General features: G+C 46.7%; 1 protein-coding gene across 1 annotated transcript in view; it reads left to right on the top strand.

Annotated features, from left to right (window-relative positions):
- Positions 1 to 18,129, top strand: part of EIF4E (eukaryotic translation initiation factor 4E) — a 262,801-nt gene that overhangs the window by 123,387 nt on the left and 121,285 nt on the right. The gene's annotated exons all lie outside the window — the stretch shown is intronic.

Below are 18,129 nucleotides of genomic sequence, written 5' to 3'. Positions count from 1 at the left end.
CTTAAGTGCAAAGTGTCATTTGAGTGTTTCTTCCCATCATTAGAAAGGCTTCTGGGGATACACGTTCATGCGTTGCACTTGGTGATCATTTTTCCCATTTATGCTTATGTAACCTGTGCACGCACACCTTGTAGTAGTGTTGCCATGTAGTACATTTCCATGTCTGGAAGTACCAGTCCTCTTATCCATGCAGGCAACCACTCCAGTATAAAAAAAAGTCATGAAAGTAGATCGGACTCCAATAAAGCGGAGGACCTACCTGGGACTCTTAGCTCCGTTTCAGAGGTAAGTGCATTCCAGCTCGATACAGCAGTTGCACTCATTTAGGGGATTTATCATTCTATCACCACCTCCTCCATTAACTGGTTTATTCCCTGCATTAATTTGCTATAGCTCCATACGATATTTTAATTTTGAATACCATTTTGCTCTTCTCCTAAGCAAACTGCCACACTGTAGATTTTATTTTATTTTTATTTAAGAGGTTTTATATAGCGCTAGCCAGACCCGAAGGTATCAGAGCGCTTTACAGCGAGTAGAAAACCACATAAAAGAGGAACAAGAAAGCGTAAGTGATCAACAGATCCAGTGTGCTGTGCGTCCCTCGGAGCACATTGAGGTAGAGTGGTTCCGATGTAGTTTCGATCCGAGGGTAAAGTCCTGAGCTCCGTTTCCCTCCGGGAGTGGAGGAGAGTAGGGGGTTAAAGGGCGTGGATGAGGATGGGAATGTTGTAGCAATTGTCTGTTGGCAGCAAGGTGTCAGCTTGTGCACTTCGGATTTCAGTTTGGGAAGGTACGGTTGAGGTATAAGTCTTTTAGGAGTCTTTTGAATTTTATGAAGGAGAGAGTAGTCCTGATGTCAACCGGGATGGCGTTCCATATTTTGGGTGCGTTTCCTGCGAAAGAACGAGCTGCAGTTTTTTGCTTGCGTGTTTTCAGAGGGATTAGAAGGAGGGTGTTGGAACTCCTAAGGTTTCTTGACTGGCCGGCTTTCTTGAGCTTGGAGGCCAGGTATTCTGGTTTCCCTGTGTGTAAGGCTTTGTGAGTAAGGCAGGCGGTTCTGAAGTTGGCACGCAATTCCACTGGGAGCCATTTTAGTTCTCTGAGTGCGGGAGATAGGTGGTCGTACTTTTTGACTCCGGTGACCATTCTGGCAGCCGCGTTGAGAGTTTTTTTGAGGGGGGCTAGGCGGGAGAGAGCTGTACCGGAGAGAACTGCATTCCCATAGTCCAGTCTAGATAACACCAGTGATTGGGTGGCTTGCTTGAGGTCCGTGGGTGGGATGAAAGGTTTGATTTTGTTAAGGAGCTTCAAATTAAGGAAGGCACTCTTGGCAGAGGTCATGATGTGATTTGTCATGGTTAGTTTTTGGTCGAGGGTGATTCCTAGAGATTTTACTGAGTTAGCCAGGGTGAGATTGCCATTGAGAGCATCTATAGCTTTCAGCCACTCTCTAATTTGCGGGTTTTCATCTTTGTTGGAGATAAGGAGGATTTCGGTTTTTTCATGATTAAGTTTAAGGTGGTTTGTGGCAAGCCATTGTTGAACTTCTTTGAGAGTGTTGTTGAGTCTTAGGATGTCATTAATGGAGGAGGTTTCCAGGTAGATCTGGGTGTCGTCAGCATATAGGTGGAAGGGTATGTTGGCTTTTTGTAGGATGGTTGTGAGGGGTTCCATGTATATGTTGAACAGTTGAGGAGAGAGTACTGAGCCTTGGGGGACGCCTCTGTTGACGGGGAGTGGGTCGGATGTAAAGGATTTGATTTTTATCCTTTGGGAGCGACCATGAAAGAAGGAAGAGAACCATTGAAGGACCACCTCGTCTGCACCTACTCGGTCTTTGAGAGCCTTGATGAGAAGATTGTGATCCACAGTGTCGAAGGCTGCCGAGAGGTCTAGGAGAATGAGTAGGCAACATTGGTCAGAGTCAAGGGATTTGAGGATGTCATCCACGATGTTAAGGATCGCAGTTTCAGTGCTACATCCTTTTCTGAAGCCTGATTGGTGTTGGTCTAGCAGGTTGATATTGTCCAGGTGCCAATTCAGTTGCTGGAGAACGCATTTTTCGAGGAGTTTGGCTAGGAAGGGGAGATTGGAAACCGGTCTGAAGTTGTTCAGGTCGTTGGGGTCTAGGCCAGGCTTTTTGAGTAAAGGTGTGACTTGTCCGACTTTGAGACAATCTGGTATGATGCCAGTTTTTAAGGAACTGTTTATGATTTCGCACCATCGTGGTGCGAGGGAGAGTTTCAGCTTTTTGGTCAGTTGAGAGGGTACAGGGTCGAGGATGTGTGAAGAGGGTTTGGAGGAGGAGATTAGATTGAGAATCTCAGCTACAGGTACGAGGTCGAAGGTTCTCCAGGTTTTAGTGGGACGCGAGCTAGGGGTGGTTTCAATTGCTGGGGCTGAGTTTTTAGAGGCGTGATTGAGGATGGTGCCGAGTGATTGCTCGATCTTGTTGATTTTTTCGTTGAAGAAGGTTGCAAAGTTGTCGCATAGAACTTTGGAGGCCTGCACTGGGGTTGAAGAGGGTTTGGAGGTTTGCTGCTTGATGATGTTAAAGAGTTCTTTTGGCCTGTTTTTCACATTGTCGAGGGCGGTGCAGAAGAAACTGGTTTTTTCCTTAATGATATGTTTTTTGTACACTCTTCTTGCAGTTTTGAGTTTTTCGCAGAGGTTAGCAGAGGGATCCTTTCTCCATAGACATTCTGTGGCTCTAAGCTGCCTCCTTTCGTTGTTAATGTCCTTGTTGAACCAGGATCTGGAGGGGATGTTCCTGGATTTTTTCAGTTTCAGGGGGGCAAGTTGGTCTAGGATAGAGGACATGGTTGTGTTGTAGTGGGATGTGAGGTCTGTTGTGGAGAGACCAACCTGGGGGGTGGGGAGGAGAGTGGTTATTTTTTCTTCCAGGTCATCCATGTTGATCTGTGTTAGGTTTCTTGTCCATGTGGGAGGGTCTTGGATGGGAGGTTGGCGCATGATCGGTTGGGAGATGCGGAATAAGATTAAGTGGTGGTCTGACCAGTCGACAGGTAGGATGCGGTCTAATGTGATTACGTTATGTTGGGCGATGATGGCATCCAGAATTGCACCTTTGTTTAGGGTTTCTTCTGAGCAGTACTGGGTGAGGTCGTTGCTCTGTAATAGTTCGTTCAGGTTTTGTATTGGTGCGCTGTTTAAATCATTCCAGTGCATGTTGAGGTCTCCAAGAATTAGGTTGTTTCTGTCTCGTAGAGAGCAGTGGGCGACCTGGTCTGAGAAGTGTTCCATGAACGAGGGGGTGTTGCCAGGAGGGTGGTATAGGAGATGACAGAGTAGTGAATTATTGTTACTGGTGATAATGTTGGTGGCTAGGCATTCGAAGGAGTTGTAATTGAACGTGTCAATTTCCGTCACAGATAGGTTGTTGTTGTGAATGATTGCTAGTCCCCCACCTTTCTGGTCTGGCCTATCTTTGTTGATTATAGAGAAGCCCGGGGGTACAAGCATATCCATGATTGGAGGAGTGGTGTCGTTCAGCCAAGTCTCTGTGATGAAGGCTATATCAATGCCATGTTTGAGGATGGATTCCGCTAACTCCGTGGCATGTTTAGTAGCTGACCTGCAGTTAATGAGCATGCAGTTGGTCAGGGGTGACTCTTCTTTTGGTTCGTTCATGAGGGTGATAGTTGGGATGTTGATGAGGGAGGGTGGGGGTTTAGGGGGTTTCCGGATGGGGTGATAACTTCTGAGTCCAGTGATTACTTGGATCGAGGATTGGGGGGGGTGCGAAGATGGGGTGGTGTACGAGGAGGCCAGCTCGGTCGCTTCGACAGGCGACGTGGCTTCCACAGTTCTATTGGGTCTTGTAGTTCGGTTCGAGAGGGGGGGGGGTGAGGTACAGCTGGGCCGCGGAACCTTCGGAGTGGTTTGGTGAGAGAGGGTGGGGGTGATAGGGGTCAAGTGGGGGTTTAAAGACGGCATATGACATGTGGCGAGGTTGCTTAGGATGACTTTCAGGTCCTGTATTATAGTAGCCACTTGGCTTTCAATCAGGGAGAGTTGGCGCCCTGTCTCTTCTTGGGGAGGAGTGGGGGGGATTTTGGTGAGGTCTTCACGGAGGGGCGAAGATCTGAGAGTGTTTGGCTTACTTTTGGTGGTTGTTGTGCTGTCGGTCGGGGTTGTGGTATTGGAGGGAGGGTGGGTGGGGTCATGATGTGGTGGTTGGTTTCTTATAAGGGTGGGGGGGTGCTTGGGAGACTTAGCTTGGGTGTTGTGGTCGCCCGGTAATGCTCGAAGTCGAGACGGAGCGTGAGTGTTGGTGGGGGCGGGTGGGGGTATGGCGTGGATGTTCTGGTGGGGGGACTGGTTGTCGAGGAAGGAGGGGACCGATGGGAGGGGACCGATGGGAGGGGACCGATGGGAGGGGAGGCTGCGTGCGGGTGAGGGTAGTCCTCAGAGAGGGAAAGAGGAGATCGAATGACTCCAGGTTGATACTGTTGGCTTGAATCAAGACTGTGCCATTGGAGTAAATGGTCACAAAGGTGTTCCCACAGCGCGCCTTCCGGTTAGGGGTGGAGAAAGATAGTTTGCAGCTATGGGGAGTACTGATGGTTTTGGAGATGTGGAGTTGTGCTCTCAGGATGGAATTCCACCTGTCGGGGCTTTCCGTGTGAAAGATGAGGTCCATTTTTACTTGGCCTTTGGTGGAACAATGGTAAAGGTCAGCAAAGAGTGATTCGGGGAATTGCCTGATCAGTTTGTGTTTGAGGTTTTTTTCGCTTTGGGAGAGAGAGGTTGGGGGGGAGACTGATCAGGAAGGAGTTCGGGCCGTACGGTTTAACGTAGGGTGAGGTGAGGGGGTTGGGGGAGAATGACATGGTGAAAGGTGTGTCGTTTAAGACGTCGGTTGGGCTGATTATTGTCGGGGTCTTTGCGGCCTAGGTGCGTTATGGTAGTACCTGGGACAAGTGGTTGTAGTGGGGGACGGGACTACTAGCGAGGTCGGACCGCTTCTGTAAGGGTTGTGTTGGGTGGATGCTCAATATGAGGCCTGAGGGGGTAGGGAGAGAGGGAACGGAGAGGCTTGGGATGATCTGGTTTCTGACGTTGGAGTCTGAAATTAAGGGCACCACCAGCCTTTGATAGGTGAGTGGATGAGAACTGAGCTGCAGTGGGGGGATGCAGCGGCTGCTTTAATATCAATGCTGGCACTAGTGTTAGATGATTATGCGTCTGGCCGCAGTTAGGGGTTGGTCGGTGGCATGTCTGAGGAGTTTACATGGACGGTGGGAGGTGCGATGTCTGAGTAGAAAGAAGTTCAGACCGGGGGGTGGCAATTTTGGGAGAAAGCGAACTAGATTTGCAACTGGTATTGCACAAACAATTCACTACATTAATTCTTAATCCTCTTCTCTGTTTTTACTCTGCCTTCCAGTATACCTCAGTTAGATTCCATGTTTAATTTGTTTGGTGAACTGCCTTAATTTATAGATTTTCTAGTGCACTACCTTGCTCACTCTTGAACCATGATGGAGTTCAGGCCTGTCCTCCAAGTTTTTTGGTTGTTTTCACCATATGTTCAACTCTTTGGAGGGTTATTCTTCTTTCACAGTGCCTTATTCTGTGACAGTTAAGCACCTTGCAGCTTATTTCGACCCCATGACCACTCCTCAGCCATCCAGTCTCAATAGTTGTCTACTATTGTGTAGTATTTTATGTTTTTCAAACCACTATTGGCCAGTTTTCACACATAGGTGTTTCAGTTTTGGGGTCCTGTTATGGTATGATGTCCTGATCGTGCGGTTTAAGTATACACACAGTAATATTGCTTTCCTCATAATTCAAAACCTGAGATAGACAACCCACCATTTATTCCTTGGACCATAAGTGATGCTACTTAACCTTTTTAAAAAAAAGAAGAAAAATGTGTATTGATTTTCAAACAAAGAAACCAAAAACTGGCATATCACCCTTCACATGTTTACGCTTGTACTTGCCACCTTACAGTGACCTTTAAACTCCTGTTCAGTTAACTTAATTACAAAAACACATACACAATTCTTCCCTTTTTCTATTCCACCTCACCACATTCATTTTGTTGTAGGGCTCACTATCTATTCATAGCCAGCACCCAGTCACAAATTTGGACCATTCACCTGTTATAATGAAACTTCCTCTATGGCCCCAGATTTTTTCTAATTTTTTTGGGCACCTCCATGTTACATATACAGATTCTTCGGGTTGAATTTACCAGTTCATATTCATGACCTTTGTTCTAGTGTCGCGGGCGGAGTAGACGGACTTTAAGGGAGATTTCTTCTGTTCGATAGGTGCAACTTTGTTGCTGGTGAAGAGGTCTCCTACGAGGAAGTCTGCTTTTAAGCCTTGCAGGGAATGTGGCAGTCAAATGTTCATCACTGACCTGCTTGAAGATTATCTCTGGAGTTTGTCATTTGACAATGACGTAGAAGCCTGCTCATCATGTCGCCAGATGAACCGGAAGACCATGAAGGAAAGGGAGGTGAAGCTCTTCGTGGCGAAGGCAAACTTTCGGAGTTTCCGCCTCCCCGTACTTTGAGGTCATCTAAAAAAAAAAAACGTAAGAAGCGGCGTCATGAGTCTTGACGACTTTCTTCTAAAGGTGGTTCACCGAGGTCAGCATCCCCAGATCCAAAGGCTTGGAAAGAAAGAGCAAATAAATCTCTGACTCCATCTCCAAGGGTTTCTCCAGCTTCGAGGTCAATGGCTCTGACGGAAAGACCTCTATTGGAGCCAAATTCGGATCCAGTGGCCCCTCTGCCATGGCAGGCATCAATGCCCTCGAATCAGGAGCAAGAGTATTCGGCATTCCTGGATCCTATCCTTCCTCCTTTCTGCATGCTATGTTTAGCATTTTTACGACCGCTGCAACTCCATTTGGTGCGCCTGCTGTCCCCAGTACACATTCTTATTCTCTTAGAGGATTTCTGGCCCATTTTTAACAGGCACCTGAAATTGCCTTTTATGTCCATGACTCAGGTGGCCTGCCCTCCGTTGACGCCGAGACAGTTGACGCTGTTGCCACTGGAGGAAGGTGAGTCTTTAACACTGCACAAACATTCACCAGTGCGGTCTACATCCAAACCGACGATGTGTCATCCAGGTCAGACTTCTCTGTTTCCACCCCCTTCTAATCAGCCTCTGGCTGCAGTACCGAACTTAACGGCGCTTTAATGCTGAAGATCAGATCCCTTAGGGAGGCGCAGAGATTGCTGGACGAAGAAAGATATTTGGAAGAGCATGAGGGTGTTGAAGAAGGAGATTGTAGAATTGGATCTGGATTTATAGGGTTTAGAGGAGGCCAGTGGTTTGGATACCTACCCTGAGGTTTGGCATCTCTTGAGGTCACTTCCTATCATGTGGTAATACAAATGCTGCAGATATGTTGGAGTTGCCTCTCCCTTCTGCAGAATTGAAATCCAACATATTAACAGAAGTGCTTCATTCCACTGCTTTATCTTCAGAACCGCTGTTACCCTTTAATGAAGCTTTGACAGAGCCCATCCTTGAGATATGGCAAACGCTGATGTCCTTTGCTGCAGTGTCTAGATCAGTTGCCAGAAGGCATAAGCCTACTTAAGGGTATCCTAAATGTTATCTACTCACCCCACTCCTGAGAGTTGGTGGTTCAGGCTTCTTCTTCCAAATTGTCACCAGGGACATGAAATCTAAGAGGGTAGAGCAGTCGACAAAGATTTTCTCATCTGGAAGTATGGCCCTCAAATATACGAGCGCTACTTGTTTGTGTGGGCGATGTGTGCATGCCTTAATGAAGGCGGCAAGGGAGTTCTTTTCAAAGTTGCCTGAAGATCTCCAGGGCCATTTCTCAGAGCTGCCAAAGAATGGAGGGTAATGGTTCTATATCCTTAGCAATCCTGCATTAATAGAGCATGTATGATGTGGTTCACTTTTTCTCGACAATGGGAGACCCCTTCTCCATTATTGGTACTTAGCTTTAGGATCTGCCAGAACAAGTCAAAGTAATCACTCTTTTAGTGGAAAGAATTCCAATTTATTGCTACCTGAAATAGTGTAAGCTGCTTGACTCATTTGAAGATTCCGAGTCATGCACAACAATGACGGGTCATGAATCCCTGAAATAAAAGGCAACATTAAACGGCCAACACGTGTTTTGCCCCCTCACATTGGCCTTCTGGCCTGGGGCTTCTTCAGGGCTGTTCATTCGGAAAAAATGTTTTGTTGTGCGGCAACCAATAATGGATAGTTATTTACAAAGATTCAACAGAGCAGGTGTATACAATCAATACCCGAAGTGGTGTGGCTGGAAAGGCAAAAGAGGAAGTAGATTTGAAGAAGAAATAAAATAAAATAATGGAGAGACAAAATATAGAAGAGGCTGTGATAATAGTATAGACTGGTTGTGAACAGTTTGGGACAAGAAAGTGGAGGGAGGAAGAGGCGCGAGAATACAATGGGAATTAATAGCAAGGGTTAACATTTAGCCAAGGAGCATGGCATGAGGGCAAGGCGGAGAAAATAGTTCAGGGGTTGAATAGGGTGATAGTCAGTGGAAGTGGGGAGTTGCGATTTAGTGAGACTCAGGACCAGGGTTTACGAAAAGTGAGGTAGTAACCAAAGTACTGAGAGTGAGGAAACAAAGTTAAAAGATTAATAGAAAGTGCCCCAGTGTCAAAATCAGTGTAAAAAAACATCAGCCCTCTTTATTAATTTTGCGATAAGTCAAAGAAATACGTAGTTGCAGCGTTCAAGTCATAGTCCTGTTTCACGTAGGGATAGAAATATACAACAATGTAAAAAACTAAACATTAGCATTCATTCATGATATGGGAGGCAGTGTACTGTTACTAGCAGACCAAACCTCTAACTCTTACAGGCATAGCTAGCATTCTGTTTGGTCATGTGATCTAGGGAGTCCTAGAACTCCCATGGTGAGTTGTATCTTGATGGTGTTCATTCATGGTATGGGAGGCAGTGTACTGTTACTAGCAAACCAAACCTCTAATTCTTACAGGCATAGCTAGCATTCTGTTTGGTAATGTGATCTAGGGAGTCCTAGAACTCCCATGGTGAGTCGTATCTTGATGGCGTTCATTCATGGTATGGGAGGCAGTGTACTGTTACTAGCAGACCAAACCTCTAACTCTTACAGCCATAGCTAGCATTCTGTTTGGTCATGTGATCTAGAGAGTCCTAGAACTCCCATGGTGAGTCGTATCTTTATGGCCTGTGTGAATGAACACAAATACTGCAATGGTGGGTTGAGTCTGCCGAACTGTCTAAAGGGACGCCGTTTCACCCTCCTCCGGTAGCTACAGTGATAAACGATGCCTCCGCTCTAGGGTGGAAAGCTCATCAGGGTGTTCTGGAGGTCAAAGGTCTTTGGTCTCCAAAGAAGGGATTGTTGCACATCAATCTTCTGGAATTGCGGGCGATACGTCTGTCTCTCAAGGCCTTCCTCCCTTCCCGGCCAATCAGTTCAGGTCTTAACAGACAATACTACCACAATGTAGTTATCAACAAACAGGGAGGAGCAGGGTTGTATCTTCTCTGCAGAGAAGCTCTGCTGCTTTGGTCCTGGACTCTGGACCATCAGATTTGCATCATTGCAAATCCCTTGGCCGGAGTTATGAATTCCTCGGACACATTCAGTCGGCAGTACTTAGCCAATCACGAGTGGCATCTCCATCCGGAAGTGATACAGCAAATTTTCGTGATGTGGGGGATTTCTCAGTTAGACCTGTTTGTCACTCAGGAGAATGTGCACTGACCTTCGTTCTGCAACCTCCAGTATCAGATGCAGGGAGCGTTGAGTGATGCGTTCCAGTTCTGAGGAAGATTTGCCTAGACCACGCCCAAGTCAAATTAATATCCCCAGATTGGCCTTGGAGCGTGTAATACATGGACCTTCTTTACATTTTATTGTGCTCTCCACTCCGTCTCCCTGTCAGCGCAGACCTCTCGCGGTTGCAGGGGCAGGTTCTACACCACCACCACCACCACCAGAGCCTGCACTTTCATGCCTGGAGATTGGACGGGGCAACCTGAGTTCTTTCTCTCTCCCACCTGATGAAACAGGTGGGAGAATGAAACATTATGTGGTGAACACTATGTTCGAGGCATGTGGGCTGCTGAATTCATATCTGTGCATAGATCGCCGCCTAGTGTTGGGTCCGGATGATTGCACATTGTTGTCCTGGAAGAGTCATCGAAGTATCTCGAGATAGGTGGCTCCTCCCCTGGACTACAGTGCGCATGGGCATCCTCTCCATCCCCAGATTGTTTTTCTCCGCAATTGGGTTCGGATGTACTTTCCTACTCTCCAAGTTCGGAATCGAGAAAACTTCTCAAAAGGCCAGAAGGCCTTCGGATACCGTCGGTATTGTTAAGCGCTCTGTGCCGATACACTTTTTACAACTCGGTTGCACTCCAGTCGTCGAATCGGGCCGTGAGGCCTTCTCGACACCACGTGGACCGACCGTCGATGGAACGAAGTCAGTTCAAGTACTGCCCTCAGTGCACTCGAAATTTCCGCACACAGACAAACATCCAGTGTGCAACAAATGCCTATCTCCAGATCACAACGAAGATAGTTGCCTGGCCTGTGCCCAATTCCGATCAAAAAAGACTATTCGGAATAGACGGGCGGCGAGGCAAGAAATGCAACGATCGGCGCCGGAGCCCGATAACATCTTCGGGGACGAAGACGATCTAGCAAGCGCCGAAGACTCAGACCGAGACGACGGACAATACTCTGAGCCCGACTCCGAATATTAACCCGAAGAGGGAGAACTAGTTGTCGATCTCGAAGACTATGATCAGGACATCATAGCAGTTGAAGACGACTCCGATGACTGCGAGGGGCGAACCGTGAGTACACCGCCCCATATAGACACTACACCTCTATCAGAGACTCAGGTCAAGGCGTCGCCAGCAGGCCTTAGCCGAGACCAACAACCTCGTTCTACAGCCCCGCCATACCGCCCGGCTAAGAACATATCGAAAGAGCCCTCTGAGACACGTCACACAACATCGGTTCCATCAAAACCGAAACTTGTCAACAATACCGTCTTCAGACCGAATTACGTCGACCCGAAGGTATCAAAGCCTAAAGGCGTCGACCCGAAGGCCACAGTACCCTCGAAACCAAAAACCGTCGAGTCGACATCGAAGACAAAAGCAGTCGAGTCGAGCTCCAAACCAAAGGCCGTCGAGTCGACCTCCAAGCCAAAACACGTCGATTCGACGCAAAAACAAAAGCACGTCGAATCGATCCCCAAAAAGCACGTCGAATCGAGCAAATCAGCCTCCGGTATCGACAAGGGGAACAAACCAGTCGACGACAAAACAGGGCCCACGCCCAAAACTAACGTCCAATCGAAACCGAAGGTGGACGAAAAGAAATCGGTCGAGCCAAAGTCCATCGCCCCGAAAAACGGCGTCGATCCGAAACAGCAGGCTCCAAAACAACATAAAGAGACTCTCGAACCGACAACACCGCTCGGTCCGAAAAAAGTTGTGAAGCCAGCAAAGGTCATTCAACCAACAAAACCCGTTGAAAAACAACCAAAAGCGATACAACCACCTAAAACGGTCGAGGTACCAAAAACCATCGACCCGAAGAAACAAAAACCAAAGGTTGTAACACCAAAACCAAGGACTGTTGAAGAGGAGCATCTTCACCCAGATCCCTCCACAGAGAACCAGTCAAAAACCCACATTGATCCAAAAACTGGTAAAGTGACTGTGTTTACTAAAAAGAAAAGGTCTCTACCAACAGAAGACGTTTCCAAAATCCCCTTAAAGAAAAAGAGACTGTGCTACCTCTCCTATCCTCTTTAAACCTATCACTCCTGCTATGCCTACTACTCCTTATACCCCAACCTCACCAACACGCTCTGACTACAACCCTGATGAAGATCAGGACGCAGATGTAGGTTTTGGGTATCCACAAAACCCAAATACTGACCCAGACACACAGCCATGGGGTACAGGAGGGGAACCAGACAATGAAGGGATTCTGCCCATTACAGACCCTGCAGTATACCCTACTAAGCCATCACCCACAGAGGATACAGTTGCATTTAATTCTCTGTTAGATAGAGCAGCAACCTACCACAATGTAGATATGCACTCTGATGCTATTGAGGAAGATTTCCTCCTTGATACACTCACAACATCTGAAAGACACGTTAAAACACTCCCAATGCTAAAAGGGGTGTTAAAACACGCAGGTGACATTTTTAAGGACACTGCTAGGGCCCGGGTCATAAACCCAAGAATTGAGAAAAAATACAGAGCTGCACCTATAGATCCTACATAAATCAAAGGACAGCTACCCCTAGATTCCTTAGTGGTATCAAACGCACGTAAGCGTGCAAACTCACAGACTACTGGTGAGGCTCCACCTCCAGACAAGGAATCTAAGACATTTGAGGCATCTGGCAAAAGAGTGGCGGCTCAGGCAGCAAACTCCTGGAGAATAGCCAATATACAGGCCTTGCTAGCCAGATATGATAGGGCACACTACGACAGTTTGGAAGAAATTCTCCAACACTTACCTGATCCCTACAAACAGCAGGCAGATGAACTTATACAAGAGGGAAAGCTCATCACCAATGCATCCATTAAGTGTGCACTAGACGCTGCAGACACAGCTGCCAGATCCATCAATACCAGCGTGCTAATAAGGCGACAAGCATGGCTTCGCATATCAGGCTTTAAGAATGATGTCCAATCTACAATTCTTAATCAGCCAATTAACCCAGAATTTTTATTTGGTCCAGCAGTTGATTCAATTCTGGACAAAATGAAAAAGGATGCATAAACAGCAAAATCTATGGGAGCTCTCCAGTCCCAACAACACCGGGGCTCCTTTCGTCGCTCCAATTATAGAGGAGGAGCGCGAGGAACATCACAGCAATCCTCCAACTACAAAACTAACACACAATCCACATATAACAAAAATACCAGCAGGGGTGGTTATAGAGGAAACAATACCAAAGGCAGAGGTCGTGGAGGCAATGCAAATAGATCCTCCACTAACACAAAGCAGTGACTTCCTGACACTCACCCCAGACCACATAACACCAGTCGGGGGAAGAATACAACAATTTCAACAAGTCTGGTTAAATATCACCACAGACAAGTGGGTCAGGCAAATTATCCAACATGGCTATTGCCTAGAGTTCACCTCAACTCCACCCAACATACCACCCGTGCACCGTCCTATGTCACAGGAACATATCACGTTACTTCAGCAAGAGGTCATCAGTATGCTGCAAAAGGGGGCCATAGAACCAGTCCCACTGCAACATCAGGGAACAGGAGTATACTCCCTATACTTCCTAATTCCAAAGAAGGACGGGTCTCTCAGACCAATATTGGACCTCAGGTCCCTCAACCTCTACATTCTGTCAGAGCATTTTCACATGCTCACTCTCCAGCAAGTCTTACCATTGCTCCAACAGGGAGACTTCCTAGCAACTTTAGACCTCAGAGGTGCATACTTTCATACCAATACACCCTGCTCACAGAAAGTATTTGAGGTTCACCATTCAAGGGCAACACTACCAATTCAAAGTCCTGCCATTTGGGGTGACAACAGCTCCAAGAGTGTTCACCAAATGTGTAGCTACAGTAGCGGCACATCTCAGAAGGCAACACATACACGTGTACCCTTATCTGGACGACTGGCTAATACACGCGCCAACAGCCCAGCAATGTGCCGACAACATGTCAAAGACCATACACCTACTGCACAGTTTAGGATTCTCACTAAACTACCCAAAGTCACACCTACAACCCTGCCACGTCCAACAGTACCTGGGAGCGACAATAAATACACTTTCAGCAAAAGCATATCCCAACCAAGCACGGGTCCAGGGAATGCAAACGCTAATACAAAAGTTCAGACCCCAACACTCACTATCAGCTCGAGTGTTTATGCAGCTAATAGGCATGATGGCCTCGTGCATATTCATAGTCCCTCACGCCAGACTACATATGCGTCCGCTACAAGAATGCCTAGCAAGGCAGTGGAACCAGGCTCACGGGCAACTAAAAGACCTAGTGTTGGTGACCAGTCGTGCATACAACTCTCTGCATTGGTGGAATCCACAAAACCTTTGCAAAGGTCGACTGTTCCAAAAGCCTGTCCCACAAATAGTGTTAACAGCGGTGGCATCCCTACTAGGATGGGGAGCCCATGTCCTACACTACACAGTGCAGGGACTCCGGACTGTTCAGCAAAAGAAAATGCATATCAATCTCCTAGAATTGATGGCCATCTTTATAGCCCTAAAAGCTTTTGCGAAACACTTACGCAAGAAAGCTGTGTTGATCCGGACGGACAACATGACAGCTATGTATTACATTCAGAAACAGGGAGGAACACACTCACCACAGCTGTCGCACCTAGCTCAAGCAATGTGGAAATGGGCCATTCAGAGGAACATCTTTCTCATGGCAGAACACCTCCCAGGCAAGGACAACCAAGTGGCAGACCTCTTAAGCAGGCACAGCCAACAGATGCACGAATGGGAAATTCACCCCAAAGTGCTCCAACCATTCTTCCGGAAGTGGGGACACCCGGAAATAGATCTGTTTGCCACAAGCGAAAACGCAAAATGCCAGTACTTTGCCGCCAGGTTCCCACATCCGCAGTCGCAAGGCAATGCGATATGGATGAACTGGTCAGGCAAATTTGCGTACGCTTTTCACCCAGCTCCACTAATACCGCTGGTGGCCCGCAAAATGCGCCAACATTCCCTGACGCTAATCCTAGTTGCTCCCACTGGGCGAGACAACCATGGTACACGACGTTCCTAGAACTGTCAGTGGTGCCTCATCAAAGACTACGACTAACACCCAGTCTTCTAACGCAGAACCATGGCGAAATCCAACACCCAGATCCCCAACAGCTGAACCTAGCGATCTGGCTCCTGAAATCCTAGAACTTGGATACCTCAACTTGCCCCCAGACTGCATGAATATTATCAAAGAGGCAAGGAAACCCACTACCAGAGCATGCTATGCAGCAAAGTGGAAACGTGTCGTCATTTATTGTAATAACAATAACAATAACCCGCTTGATGCTTCCACTCAAAACATCATTTGCTACCTATTGCACCTCCAACGGTGCAATTTAGCTTTTTCGTCCATCAGAATACACCTAGCTGCGTTAGCAGCATATTTGCAAAACAGGCAACACCTTTCACTATTCAGGGTGACAGCAATTAAAGCGTTTATGGAAGGACTTAAACGCGTAATTCCTCCAAGACACCCACCATCACCAGTCTGGAATCTAAACGTTGTTTTAACCAGACTAATGGGACCACCTTTTGAGCCACTACACTCATGCGAACTACAATTACTTCCTTGGAAAGTGGCTTTCCTTATTGCCATTACTTCGCTTCGAAGAGTTAGTGAGCTGCAAGCCCTAACTATTCAAAAGCCATTCATTCAAGTACATGCAAATAGAGTAGTTCTTAGAACAAACCCTAAGTTCATGCCAAAAGTGGTATCCCATTTCCATTTAAATCAAACTATTGAACTGCCAGTGTTCTTTCAGAACCCACAAACAGTAGCTGAAAGGGCGTTGCATACCCTTGATGTCAAAAGAGCTCTGCTATATTACATAGACAGAACTAAAACATTTCGCAAAACAAAACAATTGTTTGTTGCCTTCTCACCTCAACACAAGGGTAACCCTATTTCAAAATCCGGCATAGCCAGATGGATAGTTAAGTGCATACAAATATGTTATATAAAGGCAAAACGCACCTTAACAGTCCCCCCTAGAGCGCATTCCACGCGTAAGCTAGGGGCATCCATGGCTTTCCTAGGAAATATTCCTTTACACGAAATTTGCAGAGCAGCCACATGGTCAACCACACTTACATTTACAAAACACTATTGTGTAGATGTACATTCAAAACAGCAAGCTGCTGTAGGACAGGCTGTTCTCAAAACTCTTTTCCAGACTGCTGCAGCTAACACAGGTAGGCACCGCTAAGGGAGATACTGCTATACATTTTATGCACAGATATGAATTCAGCAGCCCACATGCCTCGAACGGAATATGCTACTTACCAGTATGCATCTGTTCTTGGCATGTAGGGCTGCTCATATTCATATCGCCCACCCGCCTCCCCGGTGCCTGTTGCAGCTGCAGCATACACTCTTTGCATGGACATCTCTTACTGTACTATACTGCATCTCTGCCACAATGGCGAAAAACAATCTGAGGATGGAGAGGATGCCCATGCGCACTGTAGTCCAGGGGAGGAGCCACCTATCTTGTGATACTTTGAAGACTCTTCCAGGACAACAATGTGCAATCATCCGGACCCAACACTAGGCGGCGATCTATGCACAGATATGAATATCAGCAGCCCTACATGCCAAGAACAGATGCATACTGGTAAGTAGCATATTCCTTTATCGGCCAGAAAAGACACCACCAAGATGGTCTGTGCTGGCAGGTGGGCAAAATTTGTTAAATGGTGTGCAGAGGAATCAGTTGACCCTTTGAAAGCCCATTTATCAGATGTTTCAAGTTTTGTGCTATTCCTCACGCAGCAAGGTTGCGCTGTTGCAACAGTTAAAGGGTATCTATCCGCCTTATCACCATTTATTTGTTTGCTGGATCAGCCTTCACTTTTAAAGTCTCCTATAGTCATGAGATTTATTAAACGTCTCATAAAGCAGTTTCCTCCCACTCCATTTATAAATGCCTCAGTGGGATCTTAATCTTGTACTTACATTTCTTATTGGTCTCCTTTTCAATCCCTTGCATAATTGCCCTTTGAGGCTTCTTACAGTTGAAACTATATTTGTAGCTTCTATTAAGTCTGCTAGAAGGGTGAGTGAGTTGCAGGCCCTTAGTTCTAAGCCTCCCTTCACATCCTCCATGCAGATAAGATGGTGGTTGGGACCAGAGCTGCTTTTATGCCTAAGGTGGTCACTCCGTTCCTCTTGGGACAATCCATTACCTTACCTACTTTTTACCTTTCCCTACATCCTTCAAAGGAGGGGAAGGGACTTCATTGTTTAGACCCCAAGAGGGCTGCGAGTTTCTACATGGACAGAACCCGTGAGTTCAGATCTGACGAGCAGCTGTTAGTTGGATATGTGGGCAAGATGAAGGGGAAAGCAGTCCACAAGAGAGCTGGTGATCCTGGATAATCTTGATCATCTCTATCTGCTACGCCATGGCTAAGAAGGAGCCAACTGAGGGATTAGAACTAATTCTACCAGAGCTAAATCTTCAACTTCTACTTTGTCTAGAGGTCTTCCTGTGATTGACATCTGCAATGCGGCAACTTGGGCCTCCACACTTCTGCAAAGCATTATCGATGGGATTCGGAAGTGAGGATGTACGGTTATTTTGCTCGTTCTGTGTTAGATGTTTTTTTGGTATAGTCGGGCAGACACCCTCCTCTGGGATTCCTTGGGTATTCTGTTCAAAAGGTGAGGAATCCACAGGCAGATTTATCCAACAGAAGAGAAAGTTACTTACCTTTGGTAACGCTTTTTCTGGTGGATGCAGTAGCTGCCTGTGGATTCCTCACTGACCCACCTGCTTCCCCGTTGCCTGTCTGCTTACATCGAAAATACGTTTGTATATTTTTTATATGGAATGTTTCTTATGAGATTTTCTTTATAACTCATGACTATGCTATTGACTTGGCAATGCAATTGCTTGTGGTTATTTCATTAATGTTGGTTCACCCGTTCGCCTCGAAGGCACAGAATAAAAATGGGCAGAAACTTATGTCAGCACACCGAGCAGGTCGTCTTAGGACCTCAATGACGTCACACGGAGTCGTGATATTATGACGTGTTTGTCGACATGGGAGAGCTATGGAGAAATGTTTCTGTGGAATGCTGCACATGGGGTATATTCAAAAGGTGAGGCATCCACAGTCAGATACTGTATATACCAGATAAAGTGTTACCCAAGGTAAGTAATTTGTTCATCTTGCTAGCTGTAATGGGGGTTTGCAATCATGGTTTTCTTATTCATGCCAGAAGACAGCCTATTTGTACTCCACTATTGCTGGAAGGAGTAAGGAAAATTGTTATGGAGGGCAAATTTAACAGAACGGGTGAGTTTGTTGAATCCTGAAC

The sequence above is a fragment of the Lissotriton helveticus genome, chromosome 2_1 (assembly GCF_964261635.1).
Source record: "Lissotriton helveticus chromosome 2_1, aLisHel1.1, whole genome shotgun sequence".
Lineage (NCBI taxonomy): Eukaryota > Metazoa > Chordata > Amphibia > Caudata > Salamandridae > Lissotriton > Lissotriton helveticus.
This window is presented reverse-complemented; position numbering and strand designations above follow the sequence as displayed.